This window comes from Cervus canadensis, chromosome 33, assembly GCF_019320065.1.
Source record: "Cervus canadensis isolate Bull #8, Minnesota chromosome 33, ASM1932006v1, whole genome shotgun sequence".
NCBI lineage: Eukaryota > Metazoa > Chordata > Mammalia > Artiodactyla > Cervidae > Cervus > Cervus canadensis.
This window is the reverse complement of record NC_057418.1, coordinates 15,012,564-15,028,365: the sequence shown is the minus strand read 5'-3', so window position 1 is coordinate 15,028,365 and position 15,802 is coordinate 15,012,564. Positions and strand designations below refer to the sequence as shown.

At 38.1% G+C, this 15,802-nt stretch overlaps 1 protein-coding gene across 9 annotated transcripts in view; it reads right to left on the bottom strand.

Moving 5' to 3' along the window:
• ADGRG6 (adhesion G protein-coupled receptor G6) overlaps window positions 1-15,802 on the bottom strand; it is a 153,919-nt gene that overhangs the window by 127,684 nt on the left and 10,433 nt on the right. The window lies entirely within an intron of this gene.

Here is a 15,802-nt window from a genome sequence, read left to right as displayed (position 1 = left end):
TATCAGAGAAATGCAAATCAAAATCACAATGAGGTACCATCTCATGCCAGTCAGAATGGCTGCTATCAAAAAGTCTACAAACAATAAATGCTGGAGAGGGTGTGGAGAAAAGGGAACCCTCTTACACTGCTGGTGGGAATGCAAACTAGTACAGCCACTAAGGAGAACAGTGTGGCAATTCCTTAAAAAACTGGAAATAGAACTGCCATATGACCCAGCAATCCCACTGCTGGGCACACACACCGAGAAAACCAGAATTCAAAGAGACACATGTACCCCAGTGTTCATCGCAGCACTGTTTACAATAGCCAGGACATGGAAGCAACCTTGATGCCCATTGGCAGACGAATGGATAAGAAAGCTGTGGTACATAAACACAATGGAATATTACTCAGCTATTAAAAAGGATACATTTGAATCAGTTCTAATGAGGTGGATGAAACTGGAGCCTATTATCAGAGTGAAGTAAGTCAGCAAGAAAAACACCAATACAGTGTATTAACGCATATATATGGAATTTAGAAAGACAGTAACAATGACCCTATATGCGAGATAGCAAAAGAGACACAAATGTAAAGAACAGACTTTTGGACTCTGTGGGAGAAGGCGAGGGTGGGATGATTTGAGAGAATAACATTGAAACATGTATATTATCAAGTGTGAAACAGATCTCCAGTCCAGGTTTGATGCATGAGACAGGGTGCTCGGGCCTGGTGCACTGGGATGACCCAGAGGGAGGGGATGGGGAGGGAGGCGGGAGGGAGGTTCAGGATGAGGAACACATGTACACCAATGGCTGATTCATGTCAGTGTATGGCAAAAGCCACTACAATATTGTAAAGTAATTAGCCTCCAATTAAAATAAATAAATTAATTTTTAAAAAAGGTAAGACATATTTCCTAGACATATCTAACAGCCTCGGAACTTTATTCTATGTCTGCACTAATAAAATCTGTTTCTTACTAGCAGTGATTTCCCATATTGTGTTCAGAAACAACATTTCCTAATATAAAAGGTGGACCTCACTTGCTAAATTTGAATTAGGGGATTTTTACAATTTAAACAGAAAGTTGTTGTTATAATATTCCCAGTTCCTCCTAGTCCTCAAAGACTTATTAAAAACAGAAAACTAAATTCCTCTTTTTCTTGTCCTGTCATTATTTTAGTTGAGGCTGTGGCTCATTTGTTTCATCCTTTATTTTGTCAGGTTTTGAAAATTAAAACAATTAAAAAAAATAATGTCCCACTGGCAATTACATTACAACTGAAAAGAACTTAGTAAGAGTGAATACCCAAACAAAGTATTAGAGCAAGATGGAACACTAGTCTTTCATAACCAGACTGAGATGAGAAATTATAACTTTTATAATACTCATGATTTGGTACTGAATCATTAAATAATGTACGAAGACTTTTCTGCATGCCATCAGTTTCTGACAGGACGATCTATGTCAATTAATCTGAAAAAGATTCTTAACGTGGGAAGACTTCTAAATTAAAAACAAACGTATGCAAATATAAATCCCACAAGTGGACAAAAAGGGTTCACCAGCCCCCCCAATACACACACACACTCTCCTTTACCTTCACACAACCCGATTGATGGCCTTTTCTACAGATGTTTCTGTGATCATTTCAGCCATGAAGCCTCTGTTTCCACCTAATAAGTGAGTTTTGATAACAGATGATCTCAGTCTCACAGGATGAGCCTGTCTCTGCACCATTAATTTGAAAGAACAGGGAACAGTCAAGGGGTACATAAGAACAAAACAACTCTGTTCTGGACAAGGAATCAGCATTCAATGTGACACTCATCTTGAAACACATTCAAGACTCCCAAAAAAAAAAGAAGACAAAGAAGATGCTAAGAGCCCAAAAATGATGATAATATTGCATATTATAAATAATTAGGCTCAATGAGATATGACACTTATCTTTGCAATGGTATGTATAATAACCACATGATCAGTCATGTCCGACTCTTTGTGACCCTTTGGACTATAGCCAGTCAGCCTCCTGTACGAGTCTCGTTAATTTTTAACTCCTGTTTCTTTTTGTATAGGAGCTTTGAAAATTCAGAAATCTTACAGCAATATGGGGAAAAGAACCACAACAACTGGGAAGTGCTTATTAAGAATAACTTGTTAGGAGGGAATAGAGAGGAACAAAAATGATAGTTCTGAATTTGTCTTAATGCACACTGCTTTAATCAGCCTGCCTTATTATTCCAGAAGCAACATGTTTAAAATCAAATAAAATTATTTTGAGGACTCACTTTGAAAACTTGAAGCCATTAGTCTGAACTTTCTTACTCACATACTTTAACACTTGCATGCCAGCTCTCCAGTCATTTACACTCATGCACTTGGCAAACATGACATATCTAATATTTAGTATTGATATTGTTTATTATTCTAAATACAGTGTGCACTTCTACATTGTAATTATAGTCATTTTCCCAAAATTCATAAAGTTATTTAGCGTTAACATTAGGTGGCTCTTTGTTTTTTTCTACTGTGTGTCCTAAGTCGCTTCAGTTGTATCCGACTCCTTGCGACCCTATGGATATAGGTCACTCGTCTCCTCTGTCCAAGGGGATTCTCCAGGCAAGAATACTGGAGTGGGTTGCCATGCCCTTCTCCAGGGGATCTTTCCGCCCCAGGATTGAACCTACATCTCTTAGGTCTCCTGCCTTGGCAGGCGGGTTCCTGGAAGCCCCATCTTCATGTATGAACCCTTTATTTCTATTTAATTATCCTCTTTGGTAAATTTCCCAGAAATTAATCAGAGATACAGCATCATCATCCTGGATGAATCAGCAGAGACTAGTTTTAAAATTCAAGCATCTATTTTTAATTTTAGTAAAATCTATAAATACTCATTTGAATGAGAAGCATATCATATAAACTGATGAATGTTTAAAGCACTGACTACATTGTGTTTCTAAATAATGCATACTGAGACTATTTTAACTTGATTTAAAAGAATAAGGCACAGGCACGATGAATTTTGAAATATTTGGTCATAAAAAAGTCAAAGGTACCAAGTCCAAAATGTACTAATTCCTATATTACAAAAAAATAAGCTCCGAGATGGTTGTTTGGATTTTAGAACATTTTCTCCCATGGAAATAACATTATAAAATTCAGTTAAAATCCCAGGCCAACTCATAACACAGCTAAGGCAAAATTAACAGCAGCCCAGAATCCCAAATCTACTTAACACCCTGGAGCCTCAGCCCAAGATTCTGCTAAGCTAGGAGCCTTCTGGGAAATGTACAGAATATAAAGATCATGGAAGTTCCAGTGCCTCTCCCACACCCCCACTCCCACAGTCCTGTAGAAAGGGGAGGAAGGCAGGTTACTTTAGGGGGTGTGCTGGAAGCTGAAACCTACCACAGGGACAACTCAGTCAAGAAAAGACAGGAAAAGGAAAACTTCACAATATTGGACTCTTAGGCATGTTATTTCATTAAGGTCAGAGCTCTCCTGTTATTAACGTCATAGGAAATTTGTCTTGAGTACTATATAAATGGGGTACACCAATAAAGCCAAAATGAATAAAATGCAGACTAAGCCACCAGGGTCTGCAGCACTCTGAACAGTTCAATAAATCTCCTCCAATATGATAATTAAAAAGGATGGTTGTGTCTTGGTCTATGTTTTCATGACATAGCTTTTGTGCTTTTCACATCAAACCCATAGAGTGGATGGGTTACCTTAATCTTAAATGTCTCCCTTTAAATAATGTAGTTTAATTCATTCACACTGCAGTACCCAAACTCTCCTGGTTTTGTGAAGAAGAAAAAAAAAAGAGGACAACATAGCCCCTACATTCTAAGTACTCATTAGCAATAAAAAAGCAAATATAAACATGAATAAAAACAAAACACAATCCAGCAATAAAACATAGAGTAAGTACAAATTACTATAGAATTCCAAAGGAGAAATGGAAAAGAATTGGAGATATAGAAAATATTTCCTGCTTCATTTCTACCTTTAAAATGTTATCTAACAGGTGGTTACCTGGGTATATATATATATACATGAAAATTAAGGGGAAAAAAACCTACTCATCTTACCAGCCTCATTTTAAATGTTCCCCCCCATGAGGAAGCATTTAACACAGGTCTTAGGATCAGGAAGCACCTTACATGCAGCAGAAAAAGGAGAAAGGAGCTTTAGACTGAGGAAACAGTCTAAGGACTTAGAGGCAGGGAGATATATGAAATATCAGAGAAAAATATGTTCTCCAATTTATCTATTTCTTAGATTATGAATAAGGAACCTTGGAAATAGCTTAGAAAATACTAGTTAAGAATACATGGGGAAGGATCTCAAATGTTAATCCATAAAGGCAGTAATTAACTCAGCAACCAAACGCTCTTCAAGGCTCCTGAGCAGATAACCTTCCCTCCTGCTGGTTCCTGCCAGCCACAATAAAAGATCCTGCATGCCGCGACTAAGAACTCCATGTTCTTAGTTTACATGAAATGTTTACACGAAATGTTTACCACATTAGTAAACCACAATAGTGGTTTATTGCTAGCTTACAGATGAAAACAGGCATCAACAGCACCAGTTTTTCTATTATTACAAAAGTTGAGGTAAGAAACCATCAGACTCTACATAAGGATGAAGAGCATGGAGTTCCCTGATGGTCCAGAGGTTAAGAATCTGCCTGGCAATGCAGGGATTGCAGGTTCGATTCCTGATCGGGGAACTAAGACCCCACAAGCCACAGGGCTACTGACCCCATGTGCCACAAGTAGAGAGCAGCCTGCCGGCCACGATGAAAGCTCCTGCGTGCTGCAACCAAGAACCAAACAGCCAATAATTAATCAATTTAAAATAACCTTAGGAGGAAAAATATTGAAGGGCATTCAAAAAACCAAAGAGATACAAGAGATGCTCCCAGATTTAGCAATAGATTAGGCTTTACAGGGACCTTCCCTGATAGCTCAGTTGGTAAAGAATCCGCTTGCAATGCAGGAGACCCCGGTTCGATTTCTGGGTCGGGAAGATCCCCTGGAGAAGGGATAGGCTACCCACTCCAGGATTCTTGGGCTTCTCTTGTGGCTCAGCTGGTAAAGAATCCTCCTGCAATGTGTGAGACCTGGGTTCAATCCCTGGGTTGGGAAGATCCCTTGGAGAAGGGAAAGGCTATCCACTCCAGTATTCTGGTCTGGAGAACTCCATGGACTCTATAAGTCCATGGGGTCACAAAAAGTTGGACACAACCAAGCGACTTTCACTTCGCTTAGGTCTTAGAGTGTGTTGCTAAGACTCAAAGGTATCATTGACATTTTGATTCTGGAGGGAAGAAATATTATAGTAGTGACACTGAAACCAGGAAAAAACAGCTCGGATGAAGAATAAACACCTTGGGCTGCAGCCCAGAGATCCACAAGAGGCTCTCCTAGCTAACCTGCACTCAACCGAGGCCTCAGGTTAACCTACTTCGATGACTAAAACACTGTATGCTAAAACAGTGTAAAACACTGTAAAACACTGAATGATACAACAAGTTGAATATTCAAAGCTAGGGACCCTCTGAATAGCTGTTCCCATTAGTTGAGTTACGCTTATTAGATGATATTTGTTACTATTTTTTGCCAGTTATACTTCATATTCTAGTTATGAAATTGACTATATTTTATATGACTCAATACACATACAAAAGTAAAAGGATATATAAGCCTATGAAAACTTGGTCGAATCATTAGAAAGATTCTGAATAAAGGTAAATAAAAATAGCTGTTTAATAATGACTGATAAAACTCAAAAATAAGGATTCTGTGTTCAGATCACTTCATAAGCAATCTCTCTTCACTCTAAAGGAGTCAAAATTAAAAATCATTGTGCGGTATGTAAACTGTATCTCAATAAAACTGGAAGAAAAAAAATCAACGATGACACTTCATGGGCATGATTTACTCAAGAGAGACAGCAATCTCCAATTAATAAATCAATCCTCAAAGAAAAGAACTTTGCTGTATATCAAATGACTGGCGAATAAATACAAGCTTACATTAACTTCAAATAAAGTGGTGGGGACTCCTGCTTCAGCCATAATGAAGTAACAAGTATTGGACTTCCCCTCCCAGCATACAAACATGTAAGTGGACAAAATACATCAAAAAACTGTTTTCAGACGTTGGATAACTGGCAGAACAAACCTCTGGAGCTTAACAGAAAGAAACACAGAATGTGTAAGCCCCATATTTCTGTCTGACAGCACTTTCCGAGCAACTGCATAGGTAACTAGATAGATAGTAGTGGCTTCACGAGATAGTAGAGCCATAGAATTTCCCCTACTCTACCATCATGTAGGCTCAATTTCAAAGTATCACCAGTGTCTTAACAATATGTGAAGGTTTTTTTTTTAAGATAAATAAAATGCTGCCCTATCGTGGGCACAATTAAATTATAACTCTAGCATAGGGCCCACTTACTAAAACATCAGCAAAATCAGCTTAATTGTAAACTTCTCTGAAACTCAGAAATGAGATCAGACTTTAAGATGTAAAAGTTGAGCTTCATCTTTTTTTTAACACTTACTGAAGTTTAAAATGATGCCATTTTCCCCCTTTGGATTTCCTCAAATTATTCACCCAATAAGGATACATTCTCTCTTTTGGAAGATGTCTTTGTATAATCTGTGCATCATCTGGGATCTTAAAATTAACAGTTGATGATTATTTGTTCCATTATTTTGCTTCCATCAATGGCTCCATTCTGATTACACCCTTCCTAGGCAAATAGTGACCTTCATCCAGGGACACAGTCATAGCAGGTGCATCTTCTGAAATGAGACTGCCTTGACTGATGCTTTCAACCCACTGTTTACCCATGAAAACCTCTCAAGTCGGGGACCGGAGCAGAACAAATAACCCCTCAGAAAGCATTCACCAGGTGCTGAGTTTACTCTAGGTTGGAATTTTTAAGTGTTTGTAATTTACTTTCTGGTTCATGCCTTATATTTGCTGAGCAACCAACTTTACAAAAAGATTTGTGGAGTTTTTCACAAATACCATATGTTTGTGAAACTAGTACAAATCCCTTTATAGTAAATGATAAACAGTTCTGTTAAGGTAACACAAAATGAACAGAAAGAAAAACATGAAAAAAGAAAAATAGCACTACAACTAATGGAGTGAATGTTCTTGAGGCATCCTTTTTTCTTTCATTTTTATTAAGAGTAACAAGCCAATAATATCAATAAATCTCCATTAAGGTATTGGTTAAGAAGCAAAATCTGATATATAATTATATACTGATCATTGTATGTATTTTTATTAAATGAAGGAAAGACTCACAGAAAAGATCTGCCAGGTAAAGATATAGTAAGTTAAACTTTTGAATATAGAGGCTAAAGGAGGGTGAGATGGAAGCTTACACTGGAACTAGGTGAGGTTTCATCCTTTGCAGAAATGTCTACAAACAGAGATAAAAGAGTATTTGTAAGGACTGAAAATATCTGAATAAGCATATCTAATTCATAAATAATAAAACTAAATAATCCTTTCCTGCTAGCCAAACAAAACAGAACAAAAGCCAGCAAATCAACAAAGAGGTTGTATTTTAGAACACTATTATTTAATTCTCTATATAGATAATAAAATCCTGACAGTTCTGGAGGTATCAGAAATCTACTTATTGTGTCCTAGAACTATTCTGGCTTTCCAGGTAACTCAGTGGTGAAGAATCGCCTGCCAATGCAGGAGACTCGAGTTTGATGCCTGCATTGGGTAGATCCCCTGAAAAATAGCAACCTACTCCAGGATGCTTGCCTGGGAAATCCAATGGACAGAGGAGCGTGGCAGGCTACAGTCCATACGGTCACAAAGGGTAGGACACAACTTAGCGACTAAACAGCAGCAGCAGAACTATTAGTAACATTTTTTCCAATTAGCTGAGACTTCTTTTTGAGGTATAATTGACACACATTAAAACGCATAGATTTTAAGTATGCTGTTCAATCAGGTTTGAGGATGTATACCCCAATGTAACTACATTCCAACCAAAATTTGGAACATTTCCATCAACCCAATGTATCTTGAAGTATCTCCTTCCAGTCAGTTGCTCCCTGGAACTCAATCATCCAGTGTAACCACTTTCAACCACCTTCTGCCTGGTTTTGCCAGAAACAGAATCTAAAAAATCAGGCACACGTTTCACTACATGTAATAACTGTCTCCTCCTACCTAGAGTCCACGAGGAATACAGCTCCAGTACACACACTGAGAAGGTATCTCTGAGTATAAAAGAACATCTTTGCAAAATTTTAGTTCAGAGTCAGCATTTAACTCATGTTACTGATGGATCAAGGCACTCAAAGTCAACTCAGCAGTGTCAGTGATATCGAAGCAAACGTCTCATTCTCACCATCAGCTTAGATGCATCAAAAAAATCAGTAATACCATGGCATGTGCAGCTCAAGTTTTAATAAAATCCAAAGTAGGTTTATATTTTTTAAATTGTACTTTTCAAAGGCAGTTTTCTCTTCGGCAACACAGGATTCACTTGTGTTGTTAACCTGAAATAGCCCAATAGATTGTATTGATGACTAGGATTATTAAGATATAAAATATTCAGATGGTACTATGGTCTTACTTTGGAAAAAATTAAAAGTTATCCTTTAATAATAGGGGGAAAAAAGTTCAATTTGATGATTAGACTTCAAATCTGATTTTAGTTTCCAGATGAATAACAAAACTGGTTTAGTTTCTATATTCTGCCCTAAAAGCTGAAAGACTCCTTGGTAGTTTAGCTGGTAAAGAATCCACCTGCAATATAGGAGATCCTGGTTCAATTTCTGGGTCAGTTTGATTCCTGGGTCAGGAAGATCCCCTGAAGAAGGGAACGGCTACCCACTTCAGTATTATGGGCTGGAGAATTCCAAGGACTGTATATGTATAGTCTATGGGCTCACAGAGTCGGACACAACTGAGCGACTTTCACTTTCAAAGAACTGTTTTTCTAACCAAACAAATGATATTTCTACCTATTTCTACCTATATTCTACCTATTTCTGCTTCATAAGGGAGGTTTAAATGTAAATTAGCCAAAAACTCCCAGCTCAATGTGTTTTTAAATATAACTATAATAAAAATAAATGTTGTAAAGCCAAGCATGCATAGCAAAAAGAGAAAAAAGATAAGTCTTTCAGCTTCACTTGAACCAACCACTTTGAAATGATTATCCACATAACTGTCTCAAAGAAAACTTTGATATGATGGGTATATTGAAAAGTACTCAAAATTAAAGAAATAGGAATAGAAAACAACTAACTAGGTAAATCAGGATGTAAATCTGATTTAAATGAACAACAATAACAACAACAACAAAAAAAAAACAGTAACATAAACTTCTAGGAAGTCAGAGGCACCTAAAGAAACAATTTAAAGAATATGAAACACACACAAAGCAGTATATTCTAAAAGCTGAATATAAGCCATTTCACTCTGTGACATAATTTCAACCTAAAACAGACTTTCTTTGAAGAAAGTGTTTTTTTGTCCATTTAATAACAAAACGTTATTGCAGTGACTATGGTGCACCTCCTTGAAAATAAAAATTTTTAATAAAAAACCCTCTGGAGAAGTTCAGACTAACTCAGGAGATCTTCAGAGAAGATAACATAATTGTTTACATACACATACAGAGAGATACCTGTCAATGTGTCTCTAAAGCAGAATGATCTATTTTTAAGTGTGAGGAAGTAATAAATCCAAATGTAGTCTTGTAAGATTTTCAGAAATAAAAGGAATGATGAATGAAAATGAAAACTTTTCAGTTCTTTTCAGAACAAAAATGTTGAGGGGCATGTGGGAAATTTTTGTTTGCTTTGTAAAGAAAAGACTAGAACTGATGCAGGACAAGGTGGGGACAGTTGAAAAATTTTTAAGCAAATAATAACTTTCACTATTTCCAACAAAAATAGATTTTTTTTTAGAGTGTACATTTTAATAGCAATGAGTTTGCCACTAAAGAAATGTATTTCCATAAGAAGTCTAGCCCTTGGCACAAGTGAAAATAAATTCTCTGGTTATTTTTACTTACCTGGAGGCTCAAGTAATTATTATATAATTTTATGAAATATCCCCCCTTAAATAGCTGGTCTTCCTCAAAGATAGAAGGGTTGAACCCCTGAACCTCTCAAAGGACTCTTGAGAGTCTTTGGACTCTCCTTGGACTCCTTGGACTGCAAGGAGATCAAACCAGTCAATCCTAAAGGAAATCAACACTGAATAGTCATTAGAAGGACTGATGCTGAAGCTGAAACTCCAATACTTTGGCCTCCTGATGTGAAGAGCCAACTCATTGGAAAAGCCCCTGATGCTGGGAGAGATTGAGGGCAGGAGGAGAAGGGGGCGACAGGGATGAGATGGTTAGATGGCATCACCAACTCAGTGGACATAAGTTTAAGCAAACACCGGGAGATAATGAAGGACAGGGAAGCCTTGTGTGCTGCGGCCCATGGGGTCGCAAAGAGTCAGACCTAAGTGAGCATGCATTCACACACACACACACACACACACACACACACACGCACACACAGAAGGGCAAGCACTTAATCACTTGATGGCATTAGAAAGCTAGGAAGCTGTGAAATTACATAAAGGAAGGACTGTGGACTCTATCCACAGTGGGTGGTGAGAATCTTAGGGGGACTTCATCAGGGTGGTGGCATGATTCCAGCTGTGGTTTAACAGAAACCCTGGACGCAAGGGGATGATCAGGAGCTCACACAATACTCCTGGTGGAGATGAGAGCCCCAGACTGAGTCGTTATAAAGTTAATGAAGGCATTTCCAACCTAGATTCACCAACTGTTTATCACAAAATATGAGTTTGAGCAAGAAAGAGAAGGCATCAAGTGTGTCTAAAATTTTATTAATATCTCCAGCTTTTTGACATATCTATGAAAGCAGTTCACTAATGAGGAAAGGAAGGCTGCCATTTCTGAAGTAAAATGGCATGATAGAGAAAAAGCATAAACTACAGATTCAATAAACCAAAGACAATTCCACTACTGAGTTACCTAACTGTCATCTAGGGAAGTTCTCACCCTCTGCTTCTCAAGCATACCTTTCTAGTTACACGTATCTTACTGAACTACAACTGACAGTGACCTGGCTATCCCCTGACTGGGTTGGAATCCCTCATTCGGTTCTGGTAGCATTTTTCCTCCAGCCACATCCTCCACTGTCTGGCCTTCCTCTTACATGTCTAGGTTCAGTCTTTATTCTCTTCTGCAGAGATCCTTATCTTAGAAACAGGAAGTACTGATCCTTTCATAAAATCATTCTCAGTGCACTTGTGGGTTCATCCCTGACCCCTCTCTGCCTACATCGCCCTTCTCCATTTCCATATTCACCTTCTATCTTCCTGCTTTCAGTTAAGGCCACATATGATACTCAACAGGGATGAACCACTCCCACAACTGCATCAGATTTTACAGCCAGCCCTCCAACCTGATTACAGGGCAAGTTCTTCAAATGGTGAATGACAAGTTCTTCAAATGGTGAATGACAAAGCCATTTCATTTTGTAAATATTTTTTCATCACCCCGATACAAGATGCAGTTTTAACACTACCTCCCGTGTGCAAACTTTTCTGATATCTCTTCTGTTATCCCTTGATATCAGAGTCACAATTTTATTAGACCACATATCACAGTGCTTCCTATTTGTCTCATGTCAGTCTCCCCAACAACACTAAAAGTCCATGATTTAGTTCTGCATAGCCAGGACTTTGATAAGAGCCTGATACATATCTGATATACACACACAGTACTCAAAAATTATGGAATTATGATAACATAGCCCTTACAGTTTAAATGCATTTAAAAGGAGCAATACAATTACACGTTCTCTGTAACTCCTTTAAGTACTATAATGCTCTCACAAATGTCTAATGTACTTTAATAATATTGGGGGAGGGAAAGGTTCTGATTAAGCATACCAAACTTTTAGATTTGCTAGACTCACTCTTTCCTCCCCTGCTACTCCACCCTGTAAAACACACTTACTCATTAAGTCTAGAATAAGATTTTTTTTCCTTCTCTTGTTGGTTCTTTTCCATTTTGTTCTTTTCCACATTCTTTACTTACTAAATACTATTATACTGCATCTTAGAAGAGTGAAAATAAAAGGAAAATAAAATAATTTTTCTTGTTGAAAGTAAAAGGAAAACTCCATAAAGAATTATTCATTTGAAAGTGACAGGAAATTCTGTACCTGCCAAAGCCTAGAGTTCCAAAATTTATCTTATCTAAGAAAGTTACCTTCCTAATCTCTCACTGTGTATAAAACTTACCTACTAAAATTGAAAGAAAATATACACAGATGAACCTTTTGAGGTGACTATTAAAATGATGTGTATATAAAAAAAAAAAAGACCCTCTCTGTAGCAAAATGGATGGACCTAGATTATCTTACTAAGTGAAGTAAATCAGATAGAGAAAGACAAATACCATATGATATTACTTATACGTGGGACCTAAGAGGATGAGATGGTTGGATGGCATCACCAACTCAATGGACATGAGTTTGAACAAACTCTGGGAGATGATGAAGGACAGGGAAGCCTGGCGTGCTGCAGTTCATGGGGTCGCAGCGTCAGATGTGACTTGGCGGCCGAACAACAATAACAAAAAGCAGTTCTGATGAACTTACTTACAAAACAGAGACAGATTCACAACCATGGAAAACAAATTTATGGCTACCAAAGTGGGGTGTGAAAGATTAAAAAAAAAAAGACTATACACACACACTCACTCCATGATTAAACTGGAGACTGAGGAGGCCTTCATGGTTTTTAGTACAAATTCCTCTTCAATATTAAGATTCCTTCTGCATTCCTTCTTCATCGCCAGTGATGGCAGTTTCAAAGGACAGCTGGTTTTATCTTTTGGCAACCGATTACTAAAAGCCATTTGGTACTTGAAACATCAACCCAAAAATATTTAGACTGAGTGTGTTATCACTTCCACATGACCACTCTATCCAAAGACCACCATTTCATTCCTACTGACTTCACTATTCCAAAGTAAATGTACCATTTAAATCATTTTTTAAAATTTTAATTCAGTAAGACTTTTCCTCTTTCAAAAAGACCAAGTTGTTATACCAAAGCATCGCTGTGGTGGCTGACTCTAAGGATTGAGTCCACAGCTGCAGCCCAGCCCCAGAGAAGCCTCACATTAACACGGTGGAGACAGATGCTCTAAAACATTCCTCAGATTTCTAGAGACCCATCACCAGCCTGATCTGCCTGGTCTACAAACTGTGTACCAACCCTCTCTAAAGGATGACGGCCAAGCCTGGAGACAAACGTGACCTGACCAGTGAAGGGAGGACTCCGTACAATACCCTCCCCTTCCTGACGCTTGATTCCTAAGCGGTGTCGGTGTCACTGGAGGCCCGTCACACCGCTGAGTCACTTGATCTCGTCACCCTGGTGAGAAGATGAGTCACCCCCATTCCACATTTATGTAATTGACTTTATGACCCCAATGTAAGGCTTCACATTCACCTACAGCAAATCCAGATCATTTCACAGCAATATGAGGGAAATTATCTACAGGGAAGATGCATCAAAGAGACTTCTACATACAACTTTCTGAGGTTTGCTTATTCAGTCACACTGGCTCTTCTAAACTGAAGTGTAGAAGGGGAACACAGCCTTTTAGCTGAAAGCCTCAGACAGTAACTTGGAGCACTTTGACCCTGACTGAAGGAAAAAACCCACAAACATTTATCATCATGTAATTTTCTGTTAGTCACTTAAGCATTACTCTGGCTCTTTCTTCCCTTGATAAGAATAGTTAACACAAGTAGATCCCTATTTCTGACCTTCCAGATAAACTTATTTAGTAATTAATGCAAAGACACTAGAGTGGGTTGCCATTTCCTTCTTCAGTGAATTAATGACATATTCATACTAAAATGGCTAGGGAAAAAAAAAAAACTAGGAGATTTATAAAAAAGATTATTTTTCTATGCATTGGAAAGTCTGTTGAACAAATACAAAACATGTATAAAAGATGTCTAACGCTCCATCACAGATTGCAATGTAACTGATAGAATAATTGCCCATTCTATGATCATGAGAAAAATGAACATACAAACAAATCCAAAGAAGCACAAGATTTCTTTAGCTCAATCATCTGCCTTCCAGAACCGTGCAGGGCTCTGGGCTAGAAAGTACACACACAATTCAGGTCAGACTGTACTTTCGGAAACATTTCCCTTTTAGCTGTTGCCCTATCGTAGAAATCAGCATAGCACTGAGGGTTGAAATAATCTGCTGATGTCATCAATTTTCAGGAGTGAAGGGAGGCTCCTGCCTCAGCGCTCGTGACTAAGGCTATCTGTGTGGAAACAGCCTCCTGGTTGCTAAGGAATTCATTGGCTCTGGGCTGTTTGTTTCCCACTCTGTTTGAAGCCACAACCTTCTGTCTGCTTGAGATATCATCATTCATCTTCAGAGTTGTAGCGTGTCACGCTACATAAAAAGAGGTTCTTAAACACCATTTGGAGATTCTTATCAAGTGAAGGAAGAGCTAGAGTAACGGTCGTGATTAACAGAAAAGTGTAATATTCATACATGTCAACAGTCTCTCTGGCCAATATTTTAATGCGTTTTTTTTTAACACCAAAGAATTTCATCAAGATTTTTTGTTTCCCCAAATTACTAAAGTAATACATGCTCACTGTAACAAGGCAATTTGCAATTTGTAGTTGTGTGAAGTTCCATCACTTTCCCGCTTCTCACTCCCACCCTAAGATAATCCATTTTATGCCCCTGTAATAATCCATTTTAAAACCTGATGTGTATCATTCCATGTTTTATCCCAAAAGATAGAGCCACCATGTTAGTGCATGCCTTTGACCCAAACTTTGATAATACTGGATGTTACCAGCCTTTCTAAATATTGTCAAGCTAGTGGGTAAGAAACAATCACATGTTGTAATTTGCACTTCTGTGAGGCCAGTTTAAATATTCAAAGGTCATACTGCTGTAATTCTTCTTAAAAATTATATTCATCAGCTGTCAAAAGACAAGGCATTCTTTTTCTTTATTACTTTTTAAAATCCTGAAGGGCATAAACCTTGTATACTATTTGCCTTGCAAATGTCCACAAAACTACAAATGTTAACTTGCCTAGAAGACTCAACGTTGTAGTTCTACGTGATGAGGTAAAGTGTGGATATTATCAGAATCAAACTATAGGATCCTAATTTTTAATCATCTGAACTAGGTGTCAATCTTAACAATCAAGAGGTTTTGCCAACCCTCCAATCCAGCTATAGCAGTCACATTAACAAAACGTTAACGAGCAGAAGAGTAACCAAAATCAACAGATAATCACTAAAGGTAAAACGAGAGTGACCACAAGGCTCCTTTGAATTGGGGGATAAGCAGGCTTATCTGAGATGGTAATAATTAAGACCTGAGTATCAAGAAAGAACCAAGATTAGGGAGAACAGGATACTGAAAGCCCAGTCAAGGAATAGAAAGAACATGTGCCTAAAAAACTGAGTTTAGGAGAGAACAGCAGGAAGGAGGAGGTACTGGGAAAGATTGAAGCCAGGAGGAGAAAGGGATGACAGAGGATGAGATGGTTGGATGGCATCACTGACCCGATGGACATGAGTCTGAGCAAGCTCGGGGATTTGGTGACAGACGGGAAGCCTGGGGTGCTGCAGTCCAAGGGGTCGCAAAGAGTCGGTCATGACTGAGCAACTGAACTGAACTGAGGATTACTGGAATGTGTGTGAGTGAAGCAGATT